The following is a 24,824-nucleotide window of genomic DNA, read 5'->3' as shown; positions in this document are numbered from 1 at the left end:
TGGGGGAACATGCACAGAGTGAAGCACCACAACTCACATGAACAGAGAAACAACATTGTGGCCAGTAGCTCTGTGCCCAATATACAAATGCTTAGATGAAATTTGTTTCCAACCTGCTCTGGGCAGACCTGTTGTTGTCTCAACCCTTTTTGTCTTCTGTATAACCCTGTGTGAATGTACAATGCAGTCTAGTCTTTATTTTTAACACTCTACGATCAATGTAATTCAATTACTAACAATAGGCAAAATAACTGTCCAACCACACACAATTGAAATATTGGCATTTAATCCAGCATAAGAAGGCACTGCTGTTTGTGTTGTTACATACAAAATCAAGAATGTTTAAAATATCCATCTTCAAAAAGATTTTGGTCACATTGTTCACATTAACTCTGCAGCTCTTAGGGTTGACAAATAGATTGAGCACTTCACTGGTAGGTAGTAATATGTTCAATATTGGTGCCTATGTTTGGTAAGTAGGTCTGTTAAGGTTTGAATTTCCTGGATCCTGAGACATTTTTGCACAGTTCATATCACGCTGTATATTTTAAATCCAAAATTGTGCATTGTGCCTTAGATATTATTGTAGGCTATGTCTGTGGACTGTTATTTCTCTTTGACACATTTTTTGAGGAGGACAGGTTGAAAAAGCATTGCAAGTCATGCTTCAGGAAAACCAGTTATAAAGACATAGAAAGTGTTGTGAGTAGGAAATTGTGCTTTCTTTACATTCTAACTCCTATCAGTTTGGTACTGCATAGAAAGAAAAAAAGAAGTTACTTCCTTTTTTTGTTAGTTAAGCATGCACTCAGCAATGCTGACACAGCTCCAAAATGAGCTCCTAAATGTAGGATAACTTTCTCTCTTAACAAAGAGAATTTCAGCTGAAAAGGAATGTTTTCCCATAACCCTTCATTCAAAGAAGTCTAACTCATGAAATAGGTTCACAAGCAATGCTGTCTGACAAGATTCTCCTTGTAGTTCCAGTTCAGGAAAGATGCAGTGCAGAATGCATCAATAATTTGTTCTTTAACCATAGGCCATCACCTAAGATAAAAGTCTTGGCATTTGGGAAAGATATATAAGTGGATCAAAATCCTCAGATGGATCACCAGTCACAGTAATGTCAATTTGAGAGTTATTCATGTGTTGGTTGCAGTCAGTTTCTGAATAAAAGGTCCTTCTAAGCTTGACCTGTATGTCCCTTTCCCCTTAACAATACAAAGGCACAATTTCTTTTACACTGCACTCTCTAATTTCCTATTTAGAAGCTTAGGTTATATGGAAAAGGCAGTCTATGATAAATTGTTCAATCTTTTGTTCTTCTCTCAGATGACCTTTAATCAGTTCTTGAGGTGTTTTTTTTCTGTGAGTTAGATTTCCTGTACAAAGAGGGTCTTTTAAAGTCTCTTTTGTTGGATACTGTTATCAGGGGCTGCACTATCACTTTTGACCCTGTATTGGTTTGTCTTCTCAGTAAAAAAGGGTCTTAAAACCCTTTCAAATCTTTTATATCTTAAATATGTGGTAGAGGGGAGAATTTGTAGAATTAAACGTGACAAAACTTAATCAACATAAATGTGGAGTCCAATGCATGAAACAAAATTTGTCAGAAACTAAAGTATGAATATATGCTTCTATTGCCAAAAGCCAAGACTCAGTACCTGATTCTCTCACATTAGCATTAAACATTAATTTATGTAGACCTATTGCTGAATAGGTCTGAACATTTTCATTAGCCATGGACAGAATCCTTAATGCTGAGTATGCTGCCAATGCATATGAAACCAAATAAAATTCTGCCTCATGTAACTCTGTCCATTTTGCCTTAAATGAAACACGAGAAACTAATGAATTTAAGTTTTGTATCCTTATATATTGACACTGTGGCCTGCTCACCCTGCTTGAGACAATACTTCAGGGGTTTATTTTTGGTTTTGGCAAGATCGCCAAACATTTTCCCCTCATTAGTTTCCTGTCTCAGATTAAAAAATTGATGGTGACCAATAAAGTTTCAGAATGTTCCTCAGAGCATGGTAATAAAACAACGCAGCAGTTTCTCCCAAATTGCTTTAAAAACACTAAGGCTGCTGCTGAACACTCACATTTCATTGGTACAAAGGCTGAAAAAGTAGCTGACTCATCATTGCCTTATTTTAGTTTAATACTTGAACAGTTTTGCTGGGTCAGAATCATTTTGGCACTAAGATCAAGAAAATATCCAGATGTGTAACTACATTTGCCAGTTAAAAATTATCTGCTTTGAGCAAACTCTCTAACTCTTTCTCTGTACTCAGGATGGAGAGTTCATTTAGGAAGTCAGAATCATGGAGTCATAGAACCCTCCCTGAAACAAACAGGGGCATCTTCAACCAGATCAGGCTGCTGTCTGACCTGACCATGAGTGGGACATCTCTGTAGGAGTCTCATACAATTCATACAATCCTCTGAGCCTCACCAGAGACACAGCAGCTATGGAAAAGTTGGAGGAAAAGAAATTGCATTTGTCAGTAATGGAAGATGAACCTGTGTTATCATGTTCTTCCATATTATCAAAATGTGGCATACGCAAATGAGTGTTAAAACAGGAGCAAGGGAGACAGCAAATGGAAAACACGTGTGCAATGGAATAATAGATGAATAGAATCATAGAACCCTAGAATTATGGAATCAGAATATTACAGTTTGGAAGGAACCTTTAAAGGTCATGTAGTAAGCAACAGAATGCAATGAGCAGCAATACCTTCAGCCAGGTCAGACAGCTGAGAGACCCATCCAATCTGACCTTGATCAAATGTTTCTACAGATGAGACATCTGCCACTGCTCTGGGCAACCTGCTTTGGTGTTTCCCATCGTCACCATAACCTGGTTATTCCTTGTAACCAGTCTAGCTGTGGCAGTTGGGCACGGACCCACCGGATTGAGTGCAAGCTGGCAGATCGTTTATTAGCGGTCAAGCACACAATTTTACACTCCTCGATTTCATAAGAGGTTACATAACCAAAGAGCACGTGCTATTTCCCCAAGGATCATTCTGGAATCCTTCCAGTGGGCGTGAGCAGTGGAGCACTCTCTTTGGGGGCCTGCTGCAGAGACTACATTTCCCATCCTTCCTTGCGATAATATTCCTGTAAAGTGTTAACCCTTTCCCACAAATCCCCCTCTTTTATTATCATAACAAGTTATAGAACAGTACAACTCTAAAACCTTTCTTAACATAAAACAACCTTATCTTAACTAACTATACAACTCAGGGCCTAAATCTAAAAGGCCTTTATTAGAACTTTATTACTGCTCTATATACTAAGTAACTTAATTATGTAACTTCCATTAATCAAGAGTTTTTTAAAGGTTTTTAACAGGTGGGTCCTGTAGGACTTTTATCTGAGGGTATCTATGTAACTGGGTGAAAAGCATCAACTTTATTTTAAGGGGAAATGTGTTAGGGTATCGATATTGTGGTTGAGGTAATATTGTTGCATAATTGTAGTTTTATTTGAGGCATTATTGATATGAAGTGTTCTTCAATTCACATACACACACACATCTTTCCACTCAAGCACACGTTTTAAATCTTTATTCTGTTTTTAAATTTTAACCATAAGTATAAACTAGCAACAGTCATTGACTCTGTGTTCCTTCTTCATCATTTGCCATTTCTGGTGATTGTTCCTGTTCTGAAGAAGAATAAATCTAAGGCTCTACCTTCTTTTACTTTCAAATCATTGCCCCTTGTCCTGTCACAGTAGGCTCTACTAAAAAGTCTGTTCCTGTCTTACTTATAAGCCCCCTTGAAGTATTGAAAGGTCGCAATAAAATCTCCTAGAGCCTCCTGCAGGCTAAACAATCCCAGCTCTCTCAGCTTTTCATCCACCAGGATCTCTGAGTCCTTCTCCAGTTCTTCCTCCACAGGGCTTTCAATTCCTTCACCCCCCAAACTGTGTTGATACTGGGATTTCTCCAGCCCAAGAACAGGGTCATCTCTTGAGCTTGTCCAGGTCCCTCTGAATGGCATCCCAGTGCTCAGGGGTACAACGAAGGACTTGAACCACTGTCCTCCAAAGCACAGCACCAAAACTCTCCCCTGTGATTGCTGTAATTCAGAATCTTACAACACATCTTAAAGGTAGAACAACATCTGGTGGAAGAGAAATGAGACACAGAGAGGACAAAAATTTAAATTACTGGGTCTGATACTCTCATCAGAGCCCATGCTTATCAATACCTGGTAAGATTTAAATGAAATTAATTTCTCTTATTACAGTTAAGGTATGATTGGGATTAGCAGCTTCTCAATTCTCTGTAGCTGTCCAGTCAGATGGAACATTAGTTTAATACAATCCAATTGAATAATATGCAACAAAAGAAAAGTCAAAAGGAAACGTATTGTAAACTCAGATAATTCTTTGCACAAATATTGAGAATAATTTTTTACATAAAAAGGTAATGAAGATGAACTGTAGATAAAATATTGAATTTGGGGGGTCTACAAATTAAATGCAGGAGGTATGGAAGAGGTAAATACTTTCAAGTAAAAAGAATAACAGGTGACTTAATGAAGATCACAAACAGAACCTGAAGATCAGCTTAATGTTATGATCATTTGCAATTTGAATTACCTTATGATTCAGGCACGAAGTCTCAAGAGAGAGAGAATCAAAACAATTCAAACAGTAATTATTATGAAGCTTGGTGGGAAGCTGGAGTAGGACAGAAGGCCTAGTAAGATGCCAGCATTCCACAAGAAAAGATACCAATCATAAATTTATGTGATAAAGCACAAAGAAGATTCCTTTAAGTTAAATAATGACATTGCTAAAGGAAGAAGAGAGTAATTTAATGGATGATTTAATGCTGGGATAATAAAAGAATATAGTAATATTCTAGACAGATGTTGTGGAAAACATGAATTGTGAAGCAGCTTTGAAGGAACCAGAATGAATCAAGTGTTACAAGTATTCCCACTGAATTGTGAAATTTGAACCTCAGCTTTTGTAAAGTAACCTTGTTGATTGAATACTCTTAAAATTAATAATTTAGGAAAACCCAATTTTGAAAAAAAAAAGTTGATTCTAATGCAAGAATGATGATCACAGTACGTGGAATTCTGGTTTTGATTTTCAAGGTAACATGGAAACAGCCCAAGTCCTGACCAAATACTAAGTTTTTTTTCGCGCATGGGTGTTTCTTCCTCCCTGTTTTTTCCTGACCATTTCAATCTTGCTGTGCTCACAGGATTTCCAAAACACTCCAGTAATCTGAGATGTCTCTCTGTGACTATTCTAAGAGAAGAGAATCATATGTAAACTTTCCTATTTTTGGCTGAATTGTGTACAAGTAAGAGTTATTGAACCTCAGGCAAATTGCTAATCCTCTATGACCCTCCATTTATCTACATGTAAAATAAGCCTAATAAAAAGTCCACAAGTAGCAAGCAGGGAATTTAAGCTAAGAAATAACTTATAGCTGTAGAAGAGTAAAATTGGTAAAATTAATTGAACGGCAGTGAAACTATTCCTGCTGGCAGCAGTGAAATTATTGGGTCACATAAGTTTCATACTTCTACCAGTCATGCAAATGCTACAGCTGAAGTAAATATGATGTCCCTATCTTTCTTCCCAGTGAAGGGCAGTAGCACAGACAGTAGCTATATTTTTGCTGCTCTTGGTAGTCATACAGCACTTCAGAAAAGGGAGAGTAAAATTTACAAATTCTGGTGAAAATGTTCTCTTAGAAGGCTGCTGGATTACCCTTGAAGCAGAAGTTGCAATCCTAATTTCAGCCTGCTGAAAAGGTACAGGTGTGAATATTTTATTTAAACAACCAGTTCTGACTGTATTTCTCCATTCCTGTAATCAGAAATCTCCTTTGAATTTTAAGCTTATTACTGGCAAAGAGGAAATCCATAACTCTGTTTAAATGTTTAAAAATGTTTTAAATGTTTAAAAGCATTGCTAAACAGTAAAGCTAATAACAAGGTGAGCAAGGAAACAACCCACAACCTTCTTATCAGTCAGTTTAATTCTGCTTACTTTTCATAAAGTAACAATTTCTAGGAACTTAGTTTTGCTAATTGAGAGCCCCCGCTGAAAGCAACTACTAAACCCATTTATAAGAGAAAAATTTTGAAATATTTAAGTTATAAAGCAATTAAATATCTTATTTAATAATACTGTAATGAGATAACACACATGAAAAAAAGGTAACAAAGAGAAGTAACTCATGGAATTGCATCTGTGAGGAAATAACTGTGTCCAACTTTTAGGGTTCTTGCATATTTCTGATATATTAGTTCACATTCTGCAAATTCTAAACTACTGTTATAAACTTCTATAGATGTATTAATCTTTTCCTTTCATCTTTCATCTTCTGTTGCCAAAATAAGGGTGTCAAGTTATGATCCAGATGTTCTACGTTGACCTATGCAGACAAATAACAGCTCTTAAGATATTGAGGTTGCCCCAAGGACTTATATTAAAATGAAAATACCAGAATCACAGAATTGTAAAATGGCTCAGGTTGGAAGGAACCCCCAAAGATCCTCTAGTTCAACCCACTTGCCGTGGGCAGGGACACCTTCCACCAGATCAGGTTGCCCAAATCTCCATCAAACTCGACTTTGAAAACTTCCAGCACCTCCAAACACTCTCAGCATATTCTACATTCCATTATGAATTTTCCATTGTTTCCATGTAAACCTCAAAATCAATTTGTGAAATTACAGTGATGTCAGGGAAAGAAAAGAATTCTCGGAGCAGAATGAAGGAAATTTATAGCATTAGAAGAATTCTCAGGCTGGAAAGAGTACGAAGGAAATTCCTACAAAGAGAAATTGGAAGGAAGCAGAAGGTTAGAAGATATTAGATATTTAGGGCTTTTCTAATTATATCCAGTTATTTTTATTTATATCCAATTAAGCCTAATAAAAAATTATTATAATTGTGATAACCGTTTCTATCGAATATAAAATTTTGTAAAAGATGTTTTAAAAAAAAATCCTCTCTCCTGGGGAAAAGGACTGTGTTTCACACTGAAATTTGCTAGTGAAATACGTTGACAAAGTAGGGAGGGGGATGGACTTTGGAACCTGTGTTCAACATTGTTCTACTTTGTACGACTCAATGTTTTTAGGTAACTCTAAATCTTACTAAGTTTTAAGCAGTTCTAACAATTTCTGCATAATTCTAAAGGCCTAACTTTGGTTCTTTAGCCCAGTGCTCAAAGGAATCACATTTGACACAGGAAATTCTCTGTTCACACCCCTCATTGTAATTGAGCGTGATCATGGCCTTCTTCAACTATTTCTGACCATGCTTAATTGCACATTTGTGACGAGGTCAACTCATATGTACCTGAAGAAATGGCACCCTTCTTGTCCTGTGCAAAAGGCCCTGTGACTTTGGCCCTTTTGACAAGAATTGGGCTTGAAAAAACAAATCACTAATGCTTTAAAGATTAGTAACAGCTTTGCTGAGACTACTTTTGGTAATCCCTTATATTTAGACAGGTTATATTTTGTCCTTCCTGTTTCTTCCTACTGTGTCTGTCCATGCACCAGGATAAATCTCTGAAAGCTGTGATATCCACCTCCTTGCAAAATGGTCTAATTTTTCATTTTAATGATTTTATTTAAATTTGGTTAGATGAGATATATGAAGAATTTTATACAGCTGAGCCCAGGAAAGGGAACTTTTTATCATTAAGGTCTTCAGTGGCCTCCTGTATACATAAAAAAGACAAGACTTTAGATCTGTTAGTCAAAAGAAGGACAGTGCCCTTGAATTTTCCAAGGAGATAGCAGATAATCTTTCATCCAGGAACTGGTTTTCCTTCAGTAAGTCTGAGTGAAGGTATTAAGAAGTTTCTTTGTCTTTTGGGGTCGAAAAAGTATCAGTAAGACCTTTGTAGAAGGTAATGCCATGGATATTTGATGGAAAGTAATTAATTTACACACACTTGGTCTACTGTTGTCAGAATATCAGCTCAAGTTTCTCTGACCTCTTACTTCTGAAAATCAGCTAATGCAGGTAATGCAAATCTGAGAGTGAGTCTGCATAAGTCTGATATTACACACAGAAAATATTTTTCCTTGTTTGGGTAAAAGAAAACAAATGCAGAAAAACAAAATCATACAGAAAGGAAGGCAGATTTAAAGGAATAAAAGAATACACTTATAAAAAGCAATAAGGTTTTGCCGCTGTATCTTTAAAAGGATTAAATTGGCATAAATCCACTGATATGCAGAAGAAAAAGCACAGCATAGAAGTGACAGGATGATTATGTTACAACACGGGTCATTATGGAGTTGCAGCAGAGCTGAGGGCCTGGTAGCTGGTTAAATCAGCTTGGTACTTATTTTTACGTGATTCCCTGCAGGCTTGTTTGGATGGCAGCAGCATGAACTCCTCTTGAATGTTCCAACCTCATAAATCATTGGAGTGCCTCTGACTTTGCCTTGACATGTTCTTCCTTTGCTTCAAACATTTCAGGGTTTTTTTTGGAATTCTATGGGAAGCACGTTACACTGACAAATTAGATACATAAAGCTTACATTTGCATCATCATATTGATTCACCTTGGTTTTATTTGATTTAAGAGATGACCAGATTTTCTATTTTCACACCGGGTTCTGATTTTTGTTATGTTACCATTCTGAAGTACACCCTTTTGATGGAAATGTGTGATCTCTGAATTGTTCCTTGGAAATTCTGGAGTGACTCTGAAGAATCTCTTGTCTGAAGCTGTGCTTACCAGCCTTCAACTAATAATTGCCGGTTTGTTTATATCAATTATTTTTTGTATTCCCTGGATTGCACAAAATGTACTTTTGAATTTGTTGCAAGTGCATCATCTGATCTACTTTCAAATTCTAGTCAAGTATAGAACAAGAGGGGAGAGAGTAACAGTTTTTCCCTGCTGACATGCCTTTGCTTCGTTTTACTTCATGGAAAGTTGTCCTTAGCCCCTTCTGAAGAAATTTGGTGATATCTGAAAGTGGATGTTAAATTGTGTAACAGCACAGTTTTCTTTTTTTTTTTTTTTTCCAGGAATCAACTTTTTTAGTAGATTGAGCCTGCTTTCATTTCTAATATGAGGAGGAAAGAGAATCTGTAGAATGATTAAACGTGATTTGCACATCTTTTAACAAATAAAACACATGGTGTTTTCAGCTGCAACATGCCAACATGAATTAAGTATTCTGGAGATATATATTTGACAAGAAGATGTTATTTGTGTTAGGAGCATGTCCTTTGAATGCAAAATGAATCTCTCTATGCAAGAAAGATCCAGCTCTTCTAAAAGATACATTTAAGTTTGTTAGTTTTTTTCTGATATATTTATGGATAGGATATTCTTTATTCTCTCTTATATCTAGTAATAAGTACTTTCAGCAATTAGGCCTTCGTTTGTACTATACTGATTGCCCTCATACTGAATTCTGATTCCTGCATAGAGTGATTTTTTTTTCACTGACTTACTTCCTGGTGTTATCAGAAAATAATGCTGGGTGAAAAAAAATTTGGAGCCTTAGTGTCATTTATTGGTATTGTTGTGGTAGCTAAAGAAGAGAACTTGGTCCTTAACATACCAAAAAGACAGTGACACAAGAATCTTCCCATTTAAATTACCACATTCAACAGGTAAACAGACAGATCTCTAGAGACTCAGATTCGAGCAGGCAGCCTGGATTTCTTGTGTTAATCAGATTTTTAGCCATTAAATGTTATTGGTGTGACACAAGCAGTCGTGAGAGAATAACTTTCTGCTGGATTGAAAACATTATGTAGATTCCCCTGGGTATTTGAGCCTGACCTAGCGAGGCACCTCTTTGGAGTGTGATTTGCTGTGCTTTTTACAGCAGCTGCCTTTCCTCTTTTGAAGCAGGGAAGGCTGAAAGACAGGAGGCTGGGTTTTCCTGAGTGTGGGTCTAAATAAACCTGGCTAGCTCTGAGGATAAACAACAGAAGGACAAAAAATGGCAAAATAATAGTGAAAATATCCATGTCCTGCCATTGCCTGTGATTGAATGCAAAGTCCAAACAGCAAGGCTGGTATTTATATACTTAACTGCATCAACAAGAGAGGTGCAAGTTACACATGAGGGGTCTAAATGGTAATTATTTCTTGGATATGTCCTTTCTAGAAAGTTATAAGGTTACTGTAATACAACTAGTGAGTTGTAGCGACTACAAAGCTACAAGTGTAGGCCTTACATGTACCAAAAAAATCCATTGTATAGTCCATTGGATATACTGAACAGGTGATGTATGGAGCACTGTAATTGTAATATATCTTGTCATCAACATAAGAGACAGGTTGTCTTTTCACTAAGTACTAGGTACTAGGACCAAAGTCACTGTATTTTGAACAGATAACGCAAGGAATAATCCCTCTGGAGAGGTTAATCTTATCCAAAGTAAGACTGGTTTATACTACACCTTACTTTAAGTAAAAACAACTGTAAAATTCAAATTTGAGATCTGAGAACTTGTAAGGGAAAAAAAAGTTAGCATTTCTTACCATGATTTAAATTCATGTGACTCTCACCAAAAATAGCATTTCACTTAATGGGAATATATTGATTCAAAACTTCAAGGTTTTTTTGCCATTTGAATAATTTAGTTAACTAAAAAACTTCCAAACAGTAGTGCCTTTTCCCCTCAGGGAATTATATTGATATCAGTGGGAAAAAAATCATTAATACACCATTTTACAATCTTGACCATGACTGGATATTTTAATTTTGCCAGTACCAAACACTAAATGTCTGTAACCCTTTGTTTACAGCAGTTTTGAGTGAATACAGATACAGGACTTAGGAAACAAGCATCATGAGAAAGTAACTTTAAAGCCTCCAAAGCAAATAGTAGCACAGTGTCAGCTTCATGTGCTCCAAATGAAGCAATAAAAGGAGAAAAGAAGACAGAATTTCCACCTACTGGAAGTTCTGATATGTGTCTGAACTTGGTCCCCATAATGATCTCTTAATCGTACGTAGGTGGAAGACTGGAGTGGAAATGATTCTGGTTTTGGGAATTTGTTGCAGTACATCTCCTATAACACTATTTTACATAGTTCCATATATGAGGGCAGAAGTAAAACTGTACAAAAAAAATTGCTGACTGCAAACCAGCAGAGTAACATTTCGTTGAGGACCACAGGAGAATATCTATATTTTCATGGACACCACTGCACTAATAAAAAGATTCAGAATTTTCCAGTTGGAAGCAACCACTTTGTACTAACTAGAACAGCAAAAGATTTCCATTTAATTCTAACTACAGCTATGCCTGACTGTTGGGTTGAAGGAGGTCCTGAAACTTTATTCCTCAGCTTCTCACAATGAGAATTTACCATTGCCTTAGGGCAAACACATAGTTGCATTAAACTTGTGATTGTTCTGACCTCCACTCACTTACAGTCCTCTTCTGTCTGAGGAAAAAAGCTGCATTTTCCCTAGCAGAAAATGTATCTTGAAATGAGTGAAGTTTTCAAGAACAAACCTGTCATCAAAAGCTTGACTTGTCAATAAATTAAAAACCCAAAAAACCCAAAAAATCTCACATAAAACCAAAACACAACAAGCACATAATCCTGAGAAAATGAGCATTTCAAAATACAGTAAAACCAGTATTTTACCGTATTTCAATGCCATATTTCAATATGGCATTTCAAAAGACAATCAAATCTTCATAAGGTATTTAGGTTTAAGTAAGAATTTTTTGTGATAAATAGCTGAAAAAAAATTATGTATGAAATGTATCATTAATGGTTTCTTTAAAAACCTGTTACATTCAGTACAGAGTTCGCTATAGAATTCAGTACCTCTTTTATTTTAAGATTAAGAATCATGAAAAAAGATGCTCTCCACTATTCCATTCCTTCTTGGGAAAAATAACTTCATGAAGTTTTGATTCTTCGAGGGCACTCTGGAGACCAAGGAGTGAAACAAAATGTTTTGCTATGCAGACATGAGAATATAGCTTTAATGGGCAGTTTTCTGAAGTATTTGTTCACTTATTGTAAAAATAAGCTGAGAATCTTTATTTATAGAACATGTCTTTCAGTGATGAATCACGTGGAAAGGTGAGAATTCACTGTTCAAATGTGAAAACTGAAGGTTTTCTGATAATTGCTCAGAAACAAACTTGATCCAAAGGTTTGGTGCTCTACTGTGAAAATGAAAAATAACAGTGGTTTCTACGGTGATATAAAAACAGAAAACAAGGAACTGAAATTAAGGACTTCTTTTTTTTTCTCTGCCCCGATCTTTTTACAAGGGTGAGTGTTAAAAAAAAAACTTCAAAAACAGGTGGTGATTTATCAGTTTATGTTACTCAAAGCATACTTTCTGTAGCTGGACAGTCTTGCAAATAGCTGTGAAGACTGGAATTTTTACAGAGTTTAATGCCAATTAATTTTCATCCAATAATTTGTCATTTCAAATTTTGCTCTGCTACTGTTTTTTTTTAATTTCTTTTATTTGAAATGTTATCATTGGTGTTATTAAGAGGAAAAATGTGTAAATAATTGAACATAATAATTTGGGATAATGTTCAAGCACATATTATTCAACAGCTGTATTTAACATATAAATGCAAATAAAATTGCAAAACATCAAATAGGATTTAAATTATCATAAATATAAATGTAATTCTGTGGCTTGGGCTTACTATCACTAGTACTTCAAAAAGTCTTATTAATCTGAAAACTTTATTCTGTTTCAAAGGTATTTTTCTTGCCTTAAGTAGCAAATATACTCCCAAATGTAGAAATGTAGAAGTGCTTTTACTGTGACCACTGTCCTTACAGCTCTTTGAGAGTGCTTTGATATCTACAGGGTGAAAGGTGACAGTGAAGTATAAAGTATTTATATTATTTATTTTTATATTGCAAAGTTAGACTAGAAGTGGGAGAACTTAGCCTTACAGAGTGCTTTTAAAATTTCTAACTTGTGCAAGTCTGAACAGCAAGTGCTTTTGAGTGACACAATGTCCACTACTCATTACTGTTGTGCAAAATGCCAAATTATGGTTTTATTAGTTAATTTTTAGAATATTCTTGTAGATGTAAGCATACCAAATCATGGAGTCTTAATACACACAACTAAAATTAACATTAGGGGTTTTTTTAATTAAGTATAGTAAGACATATTACTATGGCCTCTGATTTTTTGATGTAGAAAAGAAAGAGACTACACAAATAATGATTGTGAATTAAAATTACGTAGTAATAGAGTAGATTTACCTATTCATGCTGCCTTTTGATTCAAATGGAAGTATTTTTTATAAAGCAAAAGGGAAAAGTGTATTTTAGTGGTAGTGTAGAGAATTAAATGATTTCTAACTTTCAGTTCTTGTTAAGTATCTCTCTTCACTGCTTTAATAAAGAGAAGAGAAGAGAAGAGAAGAGAAGAGAAGAGAAGAGAAGAGAAGAGAAGAGAAGAGAAGAGAAGAGAAGAGAAGAGAAGAGAAGAGAAGAGAAGAGAAGAGAAGAGAAGAGAAGAGAAGAGAAGAGAAGAGAAGAGAAGAGAAGAGAAGAGAAGAGAAGAGAAGAGAAGAGAAGAGAAGAGAAGAGAAGAGAAGAGAAGAGAAGAGAAGAGGAGTTGTAGAAGTCTATCAAAGACCTCTGTTTAAAAAAGAGGTTAAACACTTCATGTTTTGACTCATTCTAGTTCAATGTCTTTTAGAGTATCATTTATCAGCTCTCAGCTGGGCTGTAAGGACCCTTCTACTTTTAATTCTTAATTTTATTTAAAATGTTTAAAAACTGTCGATTGTAATTTTTTTCAATTTCCCCCTAAAACCATTTTGAGTCTTTGTGGACTTGGCTGGAACTGTTCATGTCGGCATCTGTAATAGTCAATTTGAAGCCAAAATTTGCTCCAGAAAACTCATTCTGCCTGACCCATCAACTACCATTCAACCTATAGGTCTACAGAACAGACAGAACTCCCTTACCTTTCTTGATTTCAGCTTCACCTGGTTTTCTTCCGAGACTATCCCATTTCTAACCCCATAGGTATCTGTTAGGTTTCTTATCTACCACTTGGTTTTGTGTAAATATTTTACTGGCCTCTGTCCTTCCAGTCTTCTTTTGCCTGCTGCTATTTATTTTAGCTACATAATCTCATGAAACTATTGTTGACTACTGTTCAGGCTGCCACATTATCATGATTTAAACCAAGCTGGCAATGAAGTACTACACAGCTGCTCACTCACTTCCCCCACCCTGCCCCCACAGTGGGAAGGGAAGGAGAAGTGGAAAGAATTAAAACTCAGGGGTTGAAATAAGAACAGTTTAATAATTGAAATAAATGAAAATATACAACTGAGCAACATCAGTGTGTTACATTCAATATTGCCGTACTAAATTCAAAACACAGCACTGTACCAGCCATTGAGAAAATTAACTCTATCCCAGCTGAAGCCCATTTGATACCAATTTACTGTAAAAACATCCTGTTCAAGGGAAAACATGTTTTACCTTTTTTAGGGGGCTGCTTTGCTGTTAAACTAATAATTGCATGGCTAAAAGACTGTACTCAAAATATTGCATCTTCTGCACTGAGAAGTACTTAGGAGCAGGGACAGTTTTATTCAGATCCCCCAACTGTCTCTGCAAAAATATTCCTTTTCTAGATTTTGCCAGAAGCAGGAAAAAGGCTGAAATAATGAGATATAGTATAGTTGGAAATGCCACACAGAAGTAAGAAGCAACAACAACAAAACTCTCTAAAACCCACTAAAAAGATACCTTTGAAACTATTTTATCTAAAAAGCAGAATCAAATGCTTTTGATAAGGGAAAGACTTCCAGGAAGGCACCAAGACAGATCCCAAAGAAATGCCATTTGCAGCAGATTTTCTGGAAGAACTGTGTACCCAAGAGGACAAGGTAATAATGACATACTGTGCAGAGGCACTAAACTTTATTCAGGTGCATAACAGTATTATGCTGCATGAAGGTTTTACCATAGTATTTTCACCATTTCTGGCAGGATCATAGCAGAAATTTTTTTTTTTTTTTATAAACACACACAGTGGAAAATACAAGCATTTATCATATGACATTCACAGTATTGACTCTAAATATTGCCAAATGAAAATATGCTGCCTTTCAAAACCTATTTATATTAGTTAAAAGCAATCACTTCAATTTTGAAAGTGATTGTGCCATCAGTGGAAGACTTCTTTCATGGAAGAAAGAGTAGAAATAAAAGATTTTGCCAGGAAACTGGTAAACATATAAGCAAAAGAACAGTTTTATAAATCCCTAATTTTTGTTTATATTCAAATATACACATTTATCAACTGATGTAGTTGCCAAGCCACTCTCCATGATATTTGGAAAGTCATGGCAGTCCCAGTTAAATCCCAGGTGACTGGAAAAAGGAAAACATTGTACCCATCTCTAAAAAGGAGGGCCATGGGAACTACTAGCCTGTCAGCCTCATCTCTGTATCTGGGAAGATCATAGAACAAAGCCTTCTAGAAGCTCCTAAAAGGACAGGGAGGTGATTCAGGAGAGCCAGCAGAGCACCATTTCCCAGAACCAACCATTTTGCTCTGCAAATCTCTTCCTACTAGACCTCTCTAATGTTCATTTGGATATACAATGAAGAGATGTTTTACAGCTGAGATCTCAGCAGAGGCTCCTACTCAAGAAATGGTGGAAGGGCCTCATAAATGGAGTTAAGCTGTATGAAGTTTAAAAGGAGTGATTTAAAATTAGAAATTATTTCTGCTACGTCTCCTTGATAACTAAATTAATATTTCTTTTCCTAAGTTAGGAACTTGACTGTGATAGCAGTGATTACAATAGCATCAACTGTGTTTGGAACAATTCTTCCTAGCTTCTCATTTTCATGGATTAAATCTCTAAATTAAGTGTATCACAAATGCACTGTAAACATTCTGTCCTGAATTAAAGATAGATAATGTGTATCATTGCAACAAGTGGATCGTCAGTCCTCAGAGTAATCCTGGAAGAAGTTCAATTGTTTCACAATTGCTAAAATAAGAAATGAATACATGCTAGTAAAAGAGTGCACAGAAGTGTGTCAACTGCATTTCAATTCTATAACTCTGAATGCTTACACTGCACACACCAAACCTGACCTAGACACCTGAGCTTTCCATTGCAATCAATGTGGAAAAGTAGTCATTACTGGAGTGCAGTTCATCTCATCCTGAAGCAGATGCCTGAAATACTTGAGCTCACTTTTAGATGTACTGATTAAGGTAAGATGGATCACTCCCATTAAGTGCCTATTGATTGAAAAGGAAAGATTAGACGACCAGGCGAGGTTAGAAAGTAAGACTTTCAAAGTTAGTTGAATCTTATTTGTATTTTACAAATGCCTTGCAGTACATTCAATGGATCTTCATAGTTGCCATTGTCTCACTGTCAGTCATCTAAGGATTGCTGCAGCTAACCAAAATCTGTACTGCATACAGCTCCAAAAGCATTCCAACAATTCACTGCCTCAGGTGGTACCAACAGAATTTTTAAAATATTTTTTTCGTGTTGGCTCATTATTAATGAAAGAAGGGGTTTCATTTATGGATGTATTTCATCCTACTCACTGATTTGTTGATGTTTATGAGTATATTCTTAGTCACATACTATGACACCTATATCTGCCACAGAGAAAGCAGACACTGATAAACTACATGTGAAAAACTTCTATTACGCAAAGGACAAAAACAAATGAACAAACCAAAATATTATTTCTCACTCTGGAAAGAACCTTTGATTAGCTGGAAATGTTGAAGGATATTCATATGAATCATGATCAGTCAAGTGCTACTTAAAGATGTTAAAAACCAGTATACAAGCAATCATTAATTTGACTTCCAAGAATTATATTGCAATTTCATTCTACTAGATAATTTATGTCTTATTTGACTTATGAAATTACTCCTTCTCTAGAGTATCTTTGACCTCCAACATCATGTTTGCAAAAAAATTAAAGTTCTTGCATTTCAAAGCTTATTTTTAATTTATTTTTGTAACTGATATAAGGTTATTTCCACTGACCTAAGTATATCTCCCATCTGAGTATTCATTAACACTGTAGTAAATGTCATGTCATTTAAATAACTAATTGAACTTGCAGTCACTCACATAGTTTTTATTTCCAGAGAAAAAAAAAGAATGGATTGTATTTTCTGTTTTCCCTGTCTGTATTTAGAAATTAGTGAGCTCCTTAGCATTTTAATTAGCATGCAAAAATTTTATGAGTCAGAATATTTTTCTCAGCAATTGTAATGCCTTCAATCAAAATATCTATCAATTCACTGAATTGTTAAACCTGGAAGATAAGAGACACACCAAAAGAAAAACTCCACCCTAGGGACTTTAAAATTTGCATCACTAATGGAGTTGCACTTGTGCTTCTGTACAGATGCCTGTGCAACAATTGAGTTCAATGTGTAATTAAAGTAAGGGGAATATACAATGTAGGTACACTTGCTCTTCAAGGTTCACTTAATAAAGCTCTATAAAAATGCAATCCTTTTTTAATTCCCTCATTTATGCATCAAATTTCTTATTGCTTATGAACACATTTACTATTATACTTGAATTCAATTACCATCAGTTCAGGACACTCTTTTTTTTCCCCATAGAGTGAAGTATTACAATGTTTTCTACCTCTTGCTTAAGGAGAAGTTTGATACATGGAGAAATGAATATGTTTGGAATTAGACCTGAACCCTTTGTACCTCTTTAGAATTAAATTTATGATTAATAAATACTGATTACAGAAGTAAATCATTGTAGCTTCACAGATTTTTGGATGATAACAGTATATGAATACAATGTACATGACAGCTTTGAAACATATTAACATTACTTTTGATACTGAATTTTAGAAATAAGGTGAAGGAAAGGAAGGAGAAACAGATATTTTAGCTCTAAATTTGGGCCAAACCCCAAGGGTCAATAGTAAATGAAGACAGAGAGTCAGTATGTCCTGGGATCTTCACGTCTCATTCTTACTTTACCAGACACTAAAAACTGTCAGTTTAAATTTCATTATTTCAGGTCGTGAGGATGACTCTACATTAAGAAGCCCTCACATCTTTCAGTCTGTGAGGCACGTTGAAGCTTTATTTCTCTTGGTTCACAGACTACGAAATGTAATAAAGCCATCTTGTTATAAAGGCACAATTTAATCATTAACTGGACTATGCCAGAGCCAATATGTCTTTGTAATTCTGTGTTTCTTTTATTAACAAGAGGCTATTTCACATAGAAGGAATAGGATTTAACCTAAATCCTATGATTCCATGATTCTATGTTTTCATCAAGCATGTGAATAAAAAAATATACTCAATGGTTATGTGTTTTTTGCAATGCTGTTGCTTACCTTAGGTTTTCTCCACATCTCCAATGTAGTCCAGAAGCTTTCTTAACTCTTAGAGTTCAAGGAAGTTTTTTTGTTTCTTTCATTTTTATGTTATTATCAGTCTATGCAGAAATAGCATTGCAAATTTTCTAAAATATCAGCTATGGATATTTAATATCTGTACAGTATTTTATGAATTTATCTTTCACTACACACAAAAAAATAACCAACCTTAAGTATAACACTGGTTAAATTTCTGAAATTGTCATAAAAGTATCTCTTTTTAAAGAGTCTAAAACAAGACACCTTCCTGACATCCGTAGGGAATAGTATAGTAATTTAGCTATCTGAGAGACAACATCTCATACAGATATTTGAGAGGAGTTTCAAGATTACAATGTGAAGAAAGAAGACTTTTAAAGTTGTCTGACCTTTATGGAACTTTTATATTTCAGATGTCTATATCAACTCTCCAACATCTTCATTATTTATAACACCCTTCACAAAAAACTCTCCAAGTGCTGTGTATCAAGGAAAAAAAAGCCACAACCCCCCACCACCACCAACATAAACAGAAAAACAAATCAATGAAAAGAGTAAGAAAAAAAAATGGATTTGTTTTTCAAAGAAAGGAAATATTATTTTAAGATTTTTAATGCTGTTTTAGACTAGGCACTATCCAGGACATAGATCACAGGCAGTGAGGACTCAAAGTGTTTCAGTAGGTGTACGAGATCTTAAATCATGTCTAGAACAGCTGGAAAAAAAGTAAATGAGCAAATCTAAAAGTATATTCACAAATTTATATGATGCACTGGAGTACTAAAAAGAATTATTTTTTAAATGCATGTAAGAGTCTATATATTGTCAAATCTGACTATTATTCATAATTTACAGTAATTAGGAAATCTTAAATTTATTTTTGGATTAATGTTTGTTTCTTCTCTCCTCAGCGTTTTTGAAATCTGCAGCAGATGCCAACACATTCATGGGAACCATTTAAAAAAGGGGTTCCCTATGCATGAGTACAAGACAGTGGATGCAAAAAATAAAGAACAGCAGGGAGAATATTGGAAGCTAAGTTCTTTACTATGCTCTAATATGATTTTGTTATGTGGTGTAAAAGGTTTTACTACTACTGCTGGAAATACTTTGGGCATCTTCTCCTTTCCTGTCCCCTCCTCCCAAAAAGCCCCTCTATGGACTTTTGTAAAATTCCTCTCTCTAAAGGATACAAAACTATCTTGGAAAAAGGAAGGATTTACATTGTCTGAACTCTGAACTATTGGTCTAAATGCCAGTTACAAGACCAGAGGAATGCAAATATTAACTATAAATTTTCACAGAAAGGAATAATTTATTCAGTAAAAGTGAGAAGACCCTGCAAGAAGTCATACATTAAATTTGTGTAGGATCAAATTACAGTACTTCAACATATTTGACAGAAAACATCTGGCAAGTAAAATTACAGCAGGAAAATAAACTTCCAAGTAAATCTGAGGTTTGATAATGCCCCATCTGATAGCTCTGAAAGGAAACCAGGTAGCTAGTTAAATGTTCACTTTGATATGATTTTGCACTCAGATCCGTCTACACATAGTTTAAATTTCTGACGTCCAAAACTAAGGAAAATAATTATGTGGCCAGCACCTTCATTACAGGTAGCCTTAGCTGGTGAAGGTCACTTTGAGACTGACTTTACAAATGGGTAGTTTTTCTTAAATGCAATCTCTATAACAGAAAAATAAATCACAGAAATTTTAGGGCTGGATGGGACCTCTGAAGATCATCTAGTCCAATACCCTATAGCAAGGCAGAGTTACTTAAAGCAGGTTCACAGGAACTTGTCCAGGTGGATTAAGAGTGTTTCCAGAGAGGGAGACTCCACAGCCTCCCTGGGCAGTGCTCTGCCACCCTCAATGTAAAGTTAATTCTCATGCTGAGGTGGAACTTCTTCTGTTTTATTTTATGGCCACTGCTCCTTATCCTGTCAGTGTGCACCACTGAAAAGAGCCTGGCACTGTCCTCTGGACACCCCCCTTTGAGATATTTATATACAGTGATGACATCCCCTCTCAGTCTTCTCTAGACTAAAGAGGATCAGCTCCCACAATCTCTTCTCATGAGATGCTCCAGACTCCTCATCATCTTTGTGGCCCTCCACTGGATCCTCTCCAGTGGCTCCTTGTCTTTCTTGTTGTGAATGGTCCAGAACTGGACGCAGCACTCGAGATGCAGCCTCACCAGTGAGAATACAGGGGGACAATCACTGCCCTTTGTGAGGCACTGGAATGGTTGGTGGCTTAAACATCGTTAAAATCACTTTTGTCCACTGTAGCAAACTGTGCAAAGAAGCAACTGCTCACTGAAGCCCATCCCTCCTTGAGTATGCCTGCTAATCTGGACTGTGATGGGAACTTGAGACGAGGGTGGTACTATCCTCAAGTCATCCTAGGAGAAGAAGGTATCCACAGGTGTGAAAGAGTGGAATGCTGATGGTTCACACAATCAAGGTGAAAGCTTCTGATGTGCAAAGTAACCACCCAGGTGCTGAGGGCGTGCACACCCACCACCTCAGGCTGCAAGCTGGGTAAGAGAAGGAAAGAGGCAAGTCCTGCAAGGTGGAGTAGTGTTTCTCTGCCCTTACACATATGACTCAGCCGGGATAACTGCACTCCACAGCCTGTAGCACAACCTGAAGATGCTCATCACTGCTGATGGGCCATAATAAATTCACCCATCCTCACCCAACAGGCAGCTCTAACACCTCAGAAGGTGTTTAAGACTCCTGAAATGTCCCCTGATCCAGTGTTACATCATCCAGTGTAGAACTCCCCACCCCGTGGGAGTACTGGGGGTGCTTCCACCCAGCCTAAGCCCAAAAAAAGACCACCCTGAGACTTCACTCAACACTTGGTTTTCTTCCCTCACCACACAGGACTTTCCTTGTGACCCTGGGCTTCACTGACTCTTCCCTCACCACACAGTCTTTCCTCTCCACCCTGGACTTTGCTCACCAGCAGAATTTTTCCTTCTCCACATGGGGCTTCCTTCATTCCCACACTGGGCTTCCCTCAATGAATCCAGATTGCAACCATCGCTTTGACAAGACTGGGACCCTCAAGAGATCACAAGAAGGGGATTAATGGGACACCATTGGAATCCATAGAGATGTTTTTTCCTACTTAATCTATCTCTCTGTCACTTTTTCTCTCCTATTTCTTTCTATCTTTCTATCTCACATTTACTGTTAAATAAAAATCTGTACTGTCCAATTTGTCATGTGGTCTCGTTTGCACCTTAGTTCGGGCAGAGGCATCTCTCTGATAATTTTAGAGAACCTGATTGGGATGCCCTGCTCCTGCTGGCTACACTATTCCTGACACAAGCTAGGATGCTGGCTCATGTTAAGCTGCTGTCAATCAGCACCCTCGGGTCCTTTTCCACTTCAACCCCTTTCCAGCAACTCTTCCCCAGGCACGTGGCACTGACTGGGTCTGTTGTGAGCCAAGCACTTGTTGAATCTCATACATTTGGCCTCAGCCCATCGATGCAGATGGGCTGCCCAGATCTGCCCAGATCCCTCTGTAGAGTCTACCAACCCTCAAGAAATCAATGCTCTCACCCAACTTGGTGTCAAATTGCCTGAGGGTGAAACAGATCCCCTTGTCCAGGTCATCAATAAAGACAGTAAACAGGACTGGCTGCAACACTAAGCCCTGGGGAACACCACTGGTGACTGGTCACCAAACGGATTTAAGTCCACTCCCCATTGCTCTCTGGGCCTCAGCCATCCAGCTGGTTTGAAGAACACAGTGAGGAACCCATCCATCCAAACCACAAGCAGCAGTTTCTCCTGGAGTATCCATTGGGAAACAGTAGCAAAGGCTTTATTAAAATTTAAGTAGTTGACACCCACAGGCTTTTTCTCATCCCCTGGGCGAATCACCTTGTATTGGGGAGATCAAGTTGGTCAAGCAGGTCAAGCCTTTCACAAACCCATGCTGGCTGGGCCTGATTCCCTGATTATTCTGAACATGCCATGTAATGGGATTCGACATTATCTGCTCCATGACCTTCCGAGGTCTGAACAGGCCTGTGGTTTCCCAGATCCTCCTTCCAACCCATTTGTAGTTGGATGTCACATTTGTAAACCTCCAGTCACCTGGGACCTCTCCAGTCAATCAGGTCTGATGGTAAATGATTGTAGGTGGTTGATGTGGTTTAGGAATTGTATTCCCAATTTAGTGTTCCCACTGAACAAGTCAAAACCATGTGTTGCTTACTCCCTCCCCCACACCCCTCATCCCTCCACAGTGGGCTGGAGAGGAGAACTGGGGGCACAGAAGGTAAAGATCATGGGTTGAGATAAGAACAACTTACTGGAAACAGGTCTGAAATAAGACAATGAACAGTTACAGTAACAACATTAACGACAGAGTGAACCCCAACAATACCCAACCACTCCTGCCACACTACACAACCCAGAAGGGAACCCTTCCCCTGTCCCCAGAGAATGACTGTGAGGTGGTATAGGATAACCTTTGTGCCCTGGTCATGCCCCCTCCCTCCTGTAAAAATTAACCCTGTCCTGGCTGGAATCAGGTTAGTGGCTTCGTGACCCCTTCTCCCACTCCCTCAGTACCCTTCAGTGGATCCTCTCTGGCCCCATAGACTTGTGAGTGTCTGAGCTCTGTCACAACTGTTTCCTCCTGGATTGTGGGGGTTTAATTCTGCTTCCCATCCCTTCCTACCAGCTCAGGGAACTGGTTGCCCTGCCAATGACTGGCTCTGCTGTTAAACACTGAGGCAAAGAAGACATCAAATACATTAAATACTCAGCCTTGTCCTTGTCCTTGTCCTTTGCCACTCTTTGCCCCCACATCCAATAAACACAGGACTGTCTTGATGCAGAATTCAATTTTGCGTTACCAGCTGTAGGGAAGTCTACCTAGGCTTCTTACCAAGGGAGGCTTCTGATAATGTAAAGCTAAAAAATCCTTATTCTAGGTAATTTTAGGTGTATATGTTAGCACTGGATATGTATTATTGCCTGGTTGATTGATTGAATTTCTATGATTTAAGCTGTGTGAAAGCCAGATGGAACCTAGGTGATAAAAACTGTGATGTCTTCTAACTCATCTTCTTCACAGCCATTAAAGATTCTGTTTATTGAAACTGCAATGGTATAAATTATTTTACAGGTAGTAAGACAGTGTCTGACATCTAGTACTTCAAGTCAGATAAAAGACTGCCAGTAACAGAAATTTCTCTGCTGTACCTGATTTATTTTCCCTCTGTTTCCAGCTTGTGATGAACTTTAATATTCAGAAGTTTTATGCCTGCAGTAGTTATGAAGTTTTCAATATAAAAAGCAGGAGTGGAAAAAACAAGTTATTAAAGTCTGTATTCTCTTTAAAGTGAAATAGTTTTCTGTGTTGACTGAGATTTTAGCCATGAAAGTACCTTTCTCTAATTGGGTGGGTTTTTTCCCTTCATTTTAAGAAAAGTATCCATAAAGAAAACCCTCCAGATTAATCACTCTTTAAATTTTCTCCTGAGCTGGTAATAATCTATGTTGTCTTCTCATCCTCTGAAAAGATCATTATGGTTTTAGATTAGGCAGGAATTTATTTCTGAAGCCATACCTCAAAATCATGACAATAGCCTCAGTGAATGTTCCCTTTTCTGTACCATTCACCCAAAATATGAATGATATTGAAGGGTAGGATTTTCTTTATAACTACAAATGTTTGATTTTTGTGAGAAAAAAGATGTAATGAGTGAAAAATCTTTAATTTGGAATTGGTCTTTTTTCCACTGAGGTAACAACCACAGGTGAAATGACAGGATGTCACACCATTAACTAGGACTGTGACTTATTTTCCAAATATGTTTTATTTAAAAGAGATAGGTTTGGTTAAACCTCCATTCTCCTGCTGCTTGAGTAGTCACAGTGATCAGGAGACTAAGGGGGTAAAGTGCTACTCAAGTAAAGTGCAAACACAACTGAGAGCAGCCCCACAGCCTCTGCTTAATATTTTAGGGAAATTCATTAGAAGCTTCACAGGTTATTGTTTCTTCCTTTGACTGGATCTGCAGTTCAGTAATGATAAGGGTTCTTGGTATTCATTACAAATAAATGGGAGACAAGCCCTGTCTTTGTAAACCACCAGTCTAATGTCAACATTGATTTAAAACAGAATTTCTTTTAGTAATTTAGAAAATAAGTGTATATTTATAAATCTATATAGAAGTGGAAAGCCTCCTGTTCTGTATACCATTATAATTCTTATCCATCTGACACTGTCTTCATGATCTCATCTTTTGCTTAGAGAATTCTGAAATCCTGTTAATTATCTATACACCCAAATTCAAATAGGATTCAAATGCTTTTCTCTTTTATCGAAATTGTAACAACAGCATAGAGCTGTAATGAATGTTATTTTAACAAGTACTCCTTGATACT

At 36.9% G+C, this 24,824-nt stretch overlaps 1 long non-coding RNA gene across 1 annotated transcript; it reads left to right on the top strand.

Moving 5' to 3' along the window:
- The first annotated feature begins 2,709 nt into the window (after positions 1–2,709).
- LOC127466533 (uncharacterized) lies at positions 2,710–9,129 on the top strand. Its single transcript, XR_007902772.1, has 3 exons — positions 2,710–2,753; positions 5,237–5,338; positions 9,049–9,129. It is a non-coding gene; the product is annotated as an uncharacterized LOC127466533 (long non-coding RNA).
- The last annotated feature ends 15,695 nt before the right edge of the window (positions 9,130–24,824 follow it).

The sequence above is a fragment of the Manacus candei genome, unplaced genomic scaffold, assembly GCF_025592945.1.
Source record: "Manacus candei isolate 608988 ecotype Guabito, Panama unplaced genomic scaffold, ASM2559294v1 h1tg000010l, whole genome shotgun sequence".
Taxonomy (NCBI): Eukaryota; Metazoa; Chordata; class Aves; order Passeriformes; family Pipridae; genus Manacus; species Manacus candei.
Note: the sequence above shows the minus strand (reverse complement) of the source record. Positions and strands in the feature narration are given on the sequence as shown.